Source organism: Rhopalosiphum padi, chromosome 1 (assembly GCF_020882245.1).
Source record: "Rhopalosiphum padi isolate XX-2018 chromosome 1, ASM2088224v1, whole genome shotgun sequence".
Taxonomy (NCBI): domain Eukaryota; kingdom Metazoa; phylum Arthropoda; class Insecta; order Hemiptera; family Aphididae; genus Rhopalosiphum; species Rhopalosiphum padi.
The window spans coordinates 71,081,081-71,092,613 of NC_083597.1; positions in this window are offsets into that span (position 1 = coordinate 71,081,081).

Sequence of the window (11,533 nt, forward strand, 5' to 3'; positions counted from 1 at the left end):
CTATTCGCGTGTTAAACTAATTATTACCAAAAACAAATCGCATAAGTATATTATTATAAATTAAAACTATATTATACTATAAAACATTTCTAGCTGTTACTATTTATTATTAAATTTACCTAAACTTTATTTAAATCAGTTATAGGTACTACTTATAAAACGTATTGTAAAACAATGTGAATAGATACATTGTATAAATAACTTAGAATTAATGTTAATAATTTGAAAATGTTATTGAATTATAACAAAATAACTAAAATTGTTACTTTTCATTTAAATATCAAATTTTGTAAAAATTTAAATTTTAAATGCTGATAAAAAATTATTTTTTTTTAAATTCTTCCAAGGAAAGCTTATAAGAAATTTTGTACTACACTTTAAGTCTAAAGTATTAGGATTAAAAATGTTATGAGTTTTTCACTGTGTAATAATTAGTGATTGTTTATAATTTTGTCAAAAATGTAACCACAAAAATTCAAATGTTTATATTAAACTAATAATGTGGATTTACTCTTTAGATTTTAAGAGGATACCGCACCCTTATATTATGTTGTCTCCGTTTAAAAAAAATACAACAGCATATATTACGTTAATAGTAATCCATTTTATTGTTATTTTTTAAATAATAGCGAATTGACCAATTATAAAATGTAAATGCAAAATTATATTATCTAAGATAACTATTGTAGGAGTCTTTTATTGATATATTTTGTTAAAACAAATTATGATTATTTTAAAATAAATATAAAATGTATACTGTTTGAAAATGCTCAAAACATGTTTCATGATTAAACACGCGTCATTGTAAAATAATCAAAAAATATAAATATTGTGTATAATTATTTTTTATGTTTCAAATAATTTACTTACCGAATTACCTTGTTAAGGTACGGTTTCCCTGCAGCGTTTTAATGCGGCGTCTAACGTCAACTATACCGGTCTGGACATAATAGTAAACGTCTAGATACTGCGTCATAACTTCATAACTCCGTGCTGTTCCTTTGTATGACGCTGCACGGAAACCGTATTTTATACACGTTATCTTCAAGTACAACCAAAAATAACTTGCAAAAAAAATCATTTTAATTTATAATAAAAAATATAATCTTTTAATCTACATTTCCTATTACATTTCGATATTACTTCTGAATATTTTACGAAATTCTAAATATCTATATTTATTTTAACTTTAAATCTGCCAGTACGCAATGTATTGTATTAGCATTATAATATTGCTCATTTGATCTACATCTAATATTTATAATTTAGTGAACTTCAAAAATAATTAAACAGCGTCTAGTGTTTGTTTGTACATAAACATAATATTTTAAGACTATATGGCTTCTATATTAAATCATCACATTTAAAACATTGTTTAAAACTAAAGCCAGTTTCACGGCTACATTATCCGATTATTCGTCTTATCCTAGCTGGAAGATCATGGTTAATGAATGATACCGTAATTGAAACGGCCAAATGACACGGCAGACGTACCTATAGCTATGATTCTGTGAATTTAGCTTAAAAAATAAGTAGTAATTACCTACTTAGTATTTACGTACATTATAGAATAATAATAACTGATGTGCGTAAGATAATATTATACTTATGAAGAGTCCTAGCGATGTAAAACATTTAATGGTCCAATAGGAAATATCATTTAAGTCCCTAGCTTATTGAATTCTATTATTTTGAATTCGCTTACCGGTATCGTCAAGTTAATTTTCTGTTTACGCTATTCGTACTTTGACTTATAAGTTATAAATTTTAACGTTTTTGCAATCACGTCTTTGTTGTCTTGTTGATGCTTTGAATTTGCGGTCCCGTAGCTATTACACGACCCTTTAACACATTTTATACAGTCTACACTAAAGTAAAATTGTAAATTGTAAATTCTAACATAATATAATTATTAATAAATAATAATATAATATACTATTATAAATTGTATGTAAAATTAAAATTATAATAACATTTTTTTTTACATTTTTATACTTATTAATTATTATCATTAAAAATTTAAATAGGAATCAGGAATTATTACACACGAAAGAAAACGCCCGATCAATAAATACAATTTTTAGGTCAATATTGTACAAATTAAATTATCGTTCCAGGCAGTGGCCAGTTTCTATATTAATATAATTTAATTATTATTAAATAATAACCAAACATTTTAAAACGAAAGGAACTTAATACTTTTCAACGACATTTTAGTTTTACATTTATTTAAAATTATGATAAAATAATTTTGTTTTTACTCACTTGAAACTACGAAACACTACTATTAGACTCATATTCTAATATTCCTACCAAAAGATCTCGCGCACACACTGAGTTACAGTTTAAAATCAGTGTTCACTAAACAGCTGATTTCCTATCCTATCACCATTTAAAATAATACAATTGTTTTATTCTGTGATAATATTTGGTCGATGCATCCAGAAGATAACGTTATTGCCATCTATCTGAAACATTTTGAACTGCATCCGCAACTCGCTTTAATCACTACATGGCGCTGTTAAATACGTTTTTTTAATCTGGATTTTTTCCACTTTGCTTAGTCACTGACGATTTTTTTTTTGTATGACCATTGCGATGAAGATAATGTATTATATTAATTTAGGGGAATAAAGATGATCTAAAATTAAACGATTAAATTTTAATGAAAATATAAATACAATATTAATATAAACAACATAACAAATATATACCTATTAAATCGATGCGCGATGTCTTCAAATGTTAAAATACTCGTAATAATCATTAATCCTATAATTAATATTACAAATATGTATTGTCTACTTTATAAACTACAACTTGTTATTAGTTTTATTATTATTATTACGAACTATTTAATATAATACATACAAATTCACTTATATATTTTTATTTTTTTATTTATAAATTTGAATTGTTTATTTAAAATGTCTAAATTGTAATTAATTATTTTTAATTATATATTGTACATCTAATACTTACTTAATGTATAATATTGTATAGGTATAATCTGTAACTCTCTACCTGACTACCTATAACACAAAGCTTAGCGTATTAAATCACAAATGGTAAACCAATTAATTTCTTAAAAATATATGTAATGGACTAATGGTTGTTATAATAAAAATATATGTATTAACAAATATCAATGGAGTCCAAGGCTTTTACGCTGTTTTAAAATTATTGGATAAGTATTATATAGGTACATAAAACGAACCGTTGTTATTAGAATCGACATTTGAAACCTTAATATTATTTTGTGGACTGTTATGCTTTTGAGTTAATGTGGTAAAAATGTAAAATAAAATGTATTTGTTAAAAAAATCTTAAGTTATTAAATATTGACTATACATTTTATTGTAATACATATTCACATACAGGTACCTAACTGGTGAGTATCACATGTATAATTTATTATTTTTAAGACAAAATATAAACTGTAAAAAGAATATTTTATATTAAGCGCAACTGTGCAACTATAATACTATATATAGTTAAAACGAAGGTATACAATATACACGCATAGGCGCCCGAGGGGAAGGGCAAGATGGGCAAGATGAGACATTTGCCCTTCCCTGGAAATATATAATATAATGTTGAAAATTGTAACCATTATTTTGATTTAATTAAACATTTCATTCATATTTTGACTTTAGTACATAATATCATTTATACATTAAATTGCTTTTTTTGTTATATTTATTTAGTTTGTACAATCGTCAATCTGTATAAACAATTTTTCACAATAAGCACAATAGATAGAGATTAGATAAAAAAGGTTGTTTGGTTTGATTGAAGAAACTATTCAATAATAGTACTTTATTTTATGGCATGAGTCCTTGATAAATTTTCTGTGGGCACCCATGAATACATGCATAAAATTTATTTAAAATAACTTACATGATACATGATTGATATTAATAACTCATACTGATACTTTCCCCGTTTAAAACTATTTTATTTAAATGTAATAGTATCATCTCTATCCACAAGTTGTTTTAAATTCCTCTTCTAGAACTTTTATTATTAAATTATAAAAGTTTTTCCAATTTGTTGGATTCTTAATTTAATCTTAATGTAATTACGTTTTCAGTTGTATTTTTATATACTACAATATTTGTCATAATTGTTAAGCTATGACTAATGTATATATATATATATAAATATTAATTTAGACATTGGAAGCTATAAAAAAACTCATATTTTATTAATGTAGTGTACAAATAACATAAAAATTACTGTTAACTTAAAAAAAACAATTAAATACATTTTTAGAAAGTGTCAAGTAGGTAGTTAATACTTGAAAAAGTATACATTAGACTGAGAAGAAAAAGTGTCTTGATATTAAATTTTACTCATTAGGTTCGATAGATCTAATTTGGTTGTACATTTTTTATTATTAAAAGAATAGTAATGAGACAATAATTGATAACCGTAAAACATATAAGTGTATGCAATTACTCACTAAACCATTAGGTTTTCTTTTTTAGTGTAGGTACTTATCCTAGTAAATATCTGATGAATCTTATTTAACATACCACTATACGTATCTACTAGCTATATCCAATAGTAAATTATAATAATAATATATTATTTAAAAGTAAAACAAGTAATAAAAACATAAATGTTATTAAATTAATGCAATTGTTATGGATTTATATTTTCTAAACTTGAAAATACCATATGTAGTCTAAAAAAAGCAAATTTTATTATAGTTCAATTAGTTTAATATTAAATAACTAGATTTATAAAAAATAATATGCAATTTCATAATCAGTCCTAATTTATTATGAGTCATAGCCCATAGGTAACTTATGAGTTTATGACGTATGATTATAAATTATAAAATAGTGGAAACCTATATCTAAGACGCATGTAAATGTGAAGACAAGTGTACAACTGTACAAGTATAAAACTTGTTATAAATCTATTATCTATAGAACCCATTATATAATACAATATACAACTAATACAAGATCTTTAATTAGTTTGAATATTATAACCTGTTCAAACCTTGGTCATGACTTACAATTTCAACATAAAGAGCTTTGTTTGTCATAAATACATTAAATACAAAATATTTATCAGTGATTTATTATTATATATTAATTATGTAAGTTAATTTAATTTCTATAAATTTTATTATAATAATATATTTAATTAATTTTATTACCTACAACTAAAATTTAATTCTTACATACCTACTACACACGGGAAACACATTGACAACATTTATTATTTTTAATATTAATACCTACAATTATGGCTATGTAATAAACGGATGTTTTACAAAAGAAACCAGGAAAATATAGATGAAAAATATAATAATTTAGTAAGCAACAGTTTTGCAAAGCATTCAAATAAAAATATTCGAATTTATATTCTGAATATGTATTTTAATATTTTTATTTTATAATAAAATACTCTTTTCGAAAAAAAAATGTATTTTGAATATATTTTTTGAAAATTATTCAGATACGTATTCTGAATACATTATCAACCGTTTATTTAAATACGTATTCCGAATTTAAAATAAAAGTATTCTTTACAATAATATAGTAAGTGCACTTAATAGTAGAGCAGGTACTAATATTGATAACATGTGGTTTAACTAGTTATTATTAAAGAACAAAAGTGTTTTACGTCATTAATATATTCAGCACTCACAATAACTCAAAAACACGTTTTTTATGCAGGAAATTTGCATGTTTTTTTTATGAACGATCAAATCCAAAACTGACTTATTTATGACGACGTGATGTTAGATAGATAATACGGTTAGATTTCAAAATAAGTTTTATTAGACGCCACTACTATTTGATATTTGCCCGCAGACATGTTTTTGACAATTTAGTACTGTTTGTACTATAAATAATTAGCTAAGTACTAACATTACATAGACTTAAGTAAAAAGTAATAGGTACACTAAAATTGTCAATTATATATGTATTTTCTTAAAATTAGGTAATAGTTTTTATATACATTTTTAACTTTAAGTAGTACCTATAGTACCTATCTTTATAATAAACGAAATTTATTAATCGACATTTTATTTCAAATTAAACAATATATTCTATTTAATTTGATGTAAATAAATAATTATTCAAATTCTACTAAAGCTGCAGCCTGCTGACTAAATGTAATATATACACAGTGTGTATTATACACTTACCTAGTGATTATTTAAATAATGAATACTCATCATGTCAAAAAGTGGTATCTAGACTTCCACGTATCCTGTGTTTCTATACATTCTATAAATAAAATATTGAGGTTAGTGAAATACTATACTGGTTTTGGCGCACATAATTTGGAATATCACCAATTAATTATGCATAGAATATCTATGCGTTATACATTAATAAATATTAGCATGAGAGGGTTAAAATTCTCAAAATTAGATATTTTTTTAAATATTAAAATGCTCCTGAACATATTCATTTTCTATTTAAAATTGATAAAGGAGAACGATTTTTCAAGTACATCAAATGTTCCAATAAATAATAATTAATAACCTAATGGATTTATACTTCGTTAAAATATTTGTAGATTTTCAATCATTTTTTTCGTTTTACAACTTAATATAAATAGATATGAAGTTGAAAAAAATCTTATTTTTTGAATAACTTTTTTTTTTTAAATAATTTTGATTTTATGTAAGATTAAAAAAAAAAACTTAGAAAATAGGTAAGTAAATTTGTACATACTTACAGTAAAAAAATCGGGAATTACCTATGTGAACTAATCTTTCACTTACAGATTTAATACCGCAAAAAATACACGATGCTACAATATAATTTTTTAATATAACAAGTTTTACTGTCACAGTGCCACAGTGCCACATTTAAAATAACCACTTTTCAATCTATCTATATCATACTATATCAATATTAATATCTAATATTATATTATTATACTATTTTTGTAGGTATTTACTAATTTAATATTTTGTGTACCTCTTTGAGATCAAGCTTGTTTGATCAAATACTTCCAAAATATGTGTAGAGTTCTAATAAAGATCTTCTACAAAAAAAAAAAAAAATTATAAAAATATACTATTTTTCATACATATAATGTATTAAATACATATTACCTGAGACATATTTACCATTAGACAAGATAGGGAACTTTCCTATAATCGAGGTTAATAAAAGTCCTCGGAGTTTTATATGGGAACATTTTTTTTTAGAATATAAAATAAAAAAAAATATTATGTTGACAAAAAAATATAATTAATTCTCATCAGTATAAATGTGTAATATTGTGGTCAATATCATCCGAATCAAAAATATAAATCGATTTTACATCATCTGTAAACTTTGATGACATGATAAATTCATTGACTTTAAACAAAAAAAGTTGTATTATAAAAAAATTAATTTGTAGTATAAGTATAAAAATGCATAGTTATTTACAATTAATAATATAAAAATAATTATTTAACTTTGTTTTCAATATAATTAAATATATACAATAAAAACTATAAATCTGTAAGGTTAAAAAATGTGTAATATTGTCATTTTGTTTATAAAAATTTATATTTAGGATACTTGACCAGTAGATGTATCCAGGTTCATTTTTAATGGTGGTCAATAAATTTAAACGTTTCATGTGGTCATGTGACCAAGATTTTAAATTGTAATCATTAATTTGTTTTATATAACTCATGGGAGGGGGACAAAGATACGCTACTGTTAACTAGTAGAGGCCATATATTTTATTTTGCCTAAGGCCTCAAAATTCCTAATCAGATTCAGGCTCTACGTATTACATATTATATACACCACAAGAAGACTGAAGAGAAAATATCCAATGCCTGGAAAAATGTCTATAAGTAAAGATATTATTATCAGGGTGTTTTCCCTGAATTTTGTTCTTGTAAACTGCGATTTTATTTTTTGTAATGTTATTTAATCAGATGGTTAATTACTATGCACACACTATACAGGTATACAAAAAGTGATATTTTAATATTATTATAAAAAATATAAATTATAAAAGGTAGTACGTATACTTCCTGTATACCTATTCTAAAACTAAATTATTTACACGATAAAAAAAATCAGTGTTAAATTGTTATTTAAACTATTTTTTAACTCATTGATAAATCATTGAATAATAAAAAAAAAGTTTACATTATTTATGGTATAAATCAAGGTCGCTTCATTATAGCGAACACATTTAAAAATGCGATAAAATAAAATATGATAGATGTATCTATACATAATATTTTTGTAATTTTTATAAAATAAATCAGTAGCACATTTTTCCATGTTAACATCACTAACATATTCAACTATTGATTGATTATGTGAAACTTTTGGAATACTTTTTATGTTCAATAATGTTTTACCAATAAACGACATAAACACACTGTTGGACAAATCATAGTTTCAATGCTTCGATCACAATCATAACGAGTTCTGCACGATTAATTAAGATGTTTTTCATTAGTTGCATACATTACCAGTCCCAACTGATTTTACTGCATGAATCTTAATAATGTTACATATGAAAATATTTAGCAACAATAATAAAGCTTTGGTCTTTGGTAAATTGGTGAATCATTTCTACATATTTTGATGTATATCTGCAGTAAAATAACTTGGACAATAATTTTAAATTTTAAATTGGTTTTATTTATTAACTTACTGACATTATTATAATATGTGATAATTAATCTATTGCATAAAATCAATAATAACTATAATTTAAGCTATATGAATAGTTTAATACTCCATACGGCTCAGTGTTCCGATTAATTCTATTAGTTCGCTCATTTAGGGTTATTTAATAGGGGTAGGTAATGCGTAAACGTTTACCCTGCATCAGCAATGCTGTAATAAAAAAGGGTTTTTTAGTATAATGTATTTTATTATATTGAACATTATGTGAAACTAACATCTTATGGTTACTACTATGGTATAACTACTTCTAATTAAAATAGTTTATTAAAAAAAATTTTATCAAAAAAAATTTTAAGTTATTTTAAAATATATAAAAAAAATATAGATTTTTTCTTACTTTACTGCAGTGTCCCATAGGATAGTTTATTTAAGCGGTTTTTCCTAAATATATGGTGTACAGATAATTGAATAATTTAATGTTTTTTATGATTCCTTATTCAGACTGAAGGTTGACTCGAAGAGTCATATCATAAGATATCAGGTATAATATATAAGGTTATCATAAGATGTATACAATCATAAGAAATCTTATGAATTGGTGTCAACTGTTGTGACATTAGTAAAATACCAAAATAATATAAATTTTGATATTCTTAGTTTCACATTAAAAGATAGTCACTGTTGATATAAGATAGGTATATATATATGTATATACTATATAAGATACATGTTGATGACTTACTTACCTATATAACCAACTGTATGGGAAGTTATTTATACTGATTTTAATCTATAAGTATATACCTTGATATTTTCATTATAAATAATATGAGTCAAATTATTTTTTAGCTGCAGATCGATTCATAAATAGTTTTTATTACTAATTGTCCATTTAGCAACTCTAAATAATATAAATTAAACAAATATTATTTGATCCCTTTGAGGTAACCTCATTAAAGTAGAATTTACTAATAGTTTTATTTTTATAATCAACTGTTAAAAAAGTTCTTCTACTTTAAATAATAATATACTGCTTAATGAATGGATCCAATTGAACTTAATATTTGTTAAAAATGCGAATCCTTCAGTGGCCTTTGTAGATTATAGTTGGTATCTCTAATAGTTTTAACATTTAATGCCCGATATGTGGTTGAATTACATAAAGTCACTAGCAAGGTTACGATATTGAAATTATGTAATATATGAAATAAACTACCTGTGGGCTGTGGTAGAATCTCGAAAGTCCAACCGAGTTCAAACCAACTGTCGTCCAGATTAGTGATTCACTCAGGTAACTGAAGGTTTTTCAAGAAGGCGATTGTAAACCACCAGATTATTGGTTGGATAAAAAGGTCTAATATAAACTCCGCCGGCGTTTCCTAATTGTGAAAAAAGTAATAAAAACCATGTGAGTTGCGGTAAAAATCGAAAATGATGACAAACGCATTGCGCATATAAATATAACATACTAATTGTGGACAAATTTTCAATCATTTTTTTTTGATAAAACAATTACCAACGTCGGGTTATTTGTGTTTGATATCTAGGATTGGTATTATTGTTTACATATCTATGCATCTAGCTACTCTACTAATGACTATTTTTATCAGTATTAAGATTGTGTCAATGCTTTTGAGTTTTGAGACGGTAATTAAAATATTTTAAATCAATTTAACAATAACCTTACTCATCGTACTGGTATAAATATCTCTCATTTTTATTAAATATTAATGAAATGATAGTAGAAAACTCCAAACCATTGCTCTTTCCAAGACACAAAGATTTTTAACTTACCTTACCATTTTTTTTTTTTATTATTATTATTTTGATATTGCTTGTCCTAAGTTATGAAAAAGTGGTAAAAGGAAATAATTCTGTCCTCGATTCTTATGGTTTTTAGTAGGATAAAAAAGCCGGTTCTAGCTAATTTCACACCACACACACCCGGAGCACCACGGCGCACCCCGGCGCACCCCGTTCCATTTATACTCTTTAACGTGATGGATGGATAGATTTGCATAAATTAATTTAGCGTATTGAGTTCTTCTATCATATTATGATAACCAATAGTAATATATAATTTTCATGATGTTTATTATATCCCCGCTCTGAAATGGGTAAAATATCGACCAAATATTTTACTTCAGCAGATGCCCCCTGAATATAATATAATTATGTTATCATAATGTTTTCATATGGTAAAATAACTTAACAAAACGTTTATACATGTTAAAATAATTTATGGAAATTTTCTATTGGTTATCATAATATGATAAGAGAACTTAATACGCTAAATTAATTTATGCAAATTTATACATCCATCACGTTAGATAAGACAAATAATTAATCAAATAATATGACATTCGGACTTACCACGTTCAATGGATTTTCGGGGTGCAGCTAGTCTATTGATATTTTAATGGGACCGTTCTACAGTATTATTATTTTAATATAGTATTATGAATAATATTATATTATAATATAATATTAATATGTTACAATTATTTGCGTAGTCAAATATAATAAAATACCTACTCATTATGACAAATATATGTTCAAGGGCTCAAGATATATTGACATATATTTACACCGTAAATGGTTCATATGTTATAAATCTAGATCCACAGATTCCATGTAAAATGAATGTATACGGAGGGGATTTAGCCCTACTTCAAACCATTTTGGCTTGATGTGTTTGCCCTACCTTCAGATTGTTTGTTTATAAACGCTCGAGCACATATTATATTATAATAGACAACAGTGTATACTCCCCCTTTGATATAACCCTCTGCGAACGTCCTTGGTATCCTTGAACTTCACCTTATCGTATTAACAATATTTTTCCCAATGGGGCTTATAATATATAATCATAATTATTAACCTATACCAACTTTACCAATGTCTAA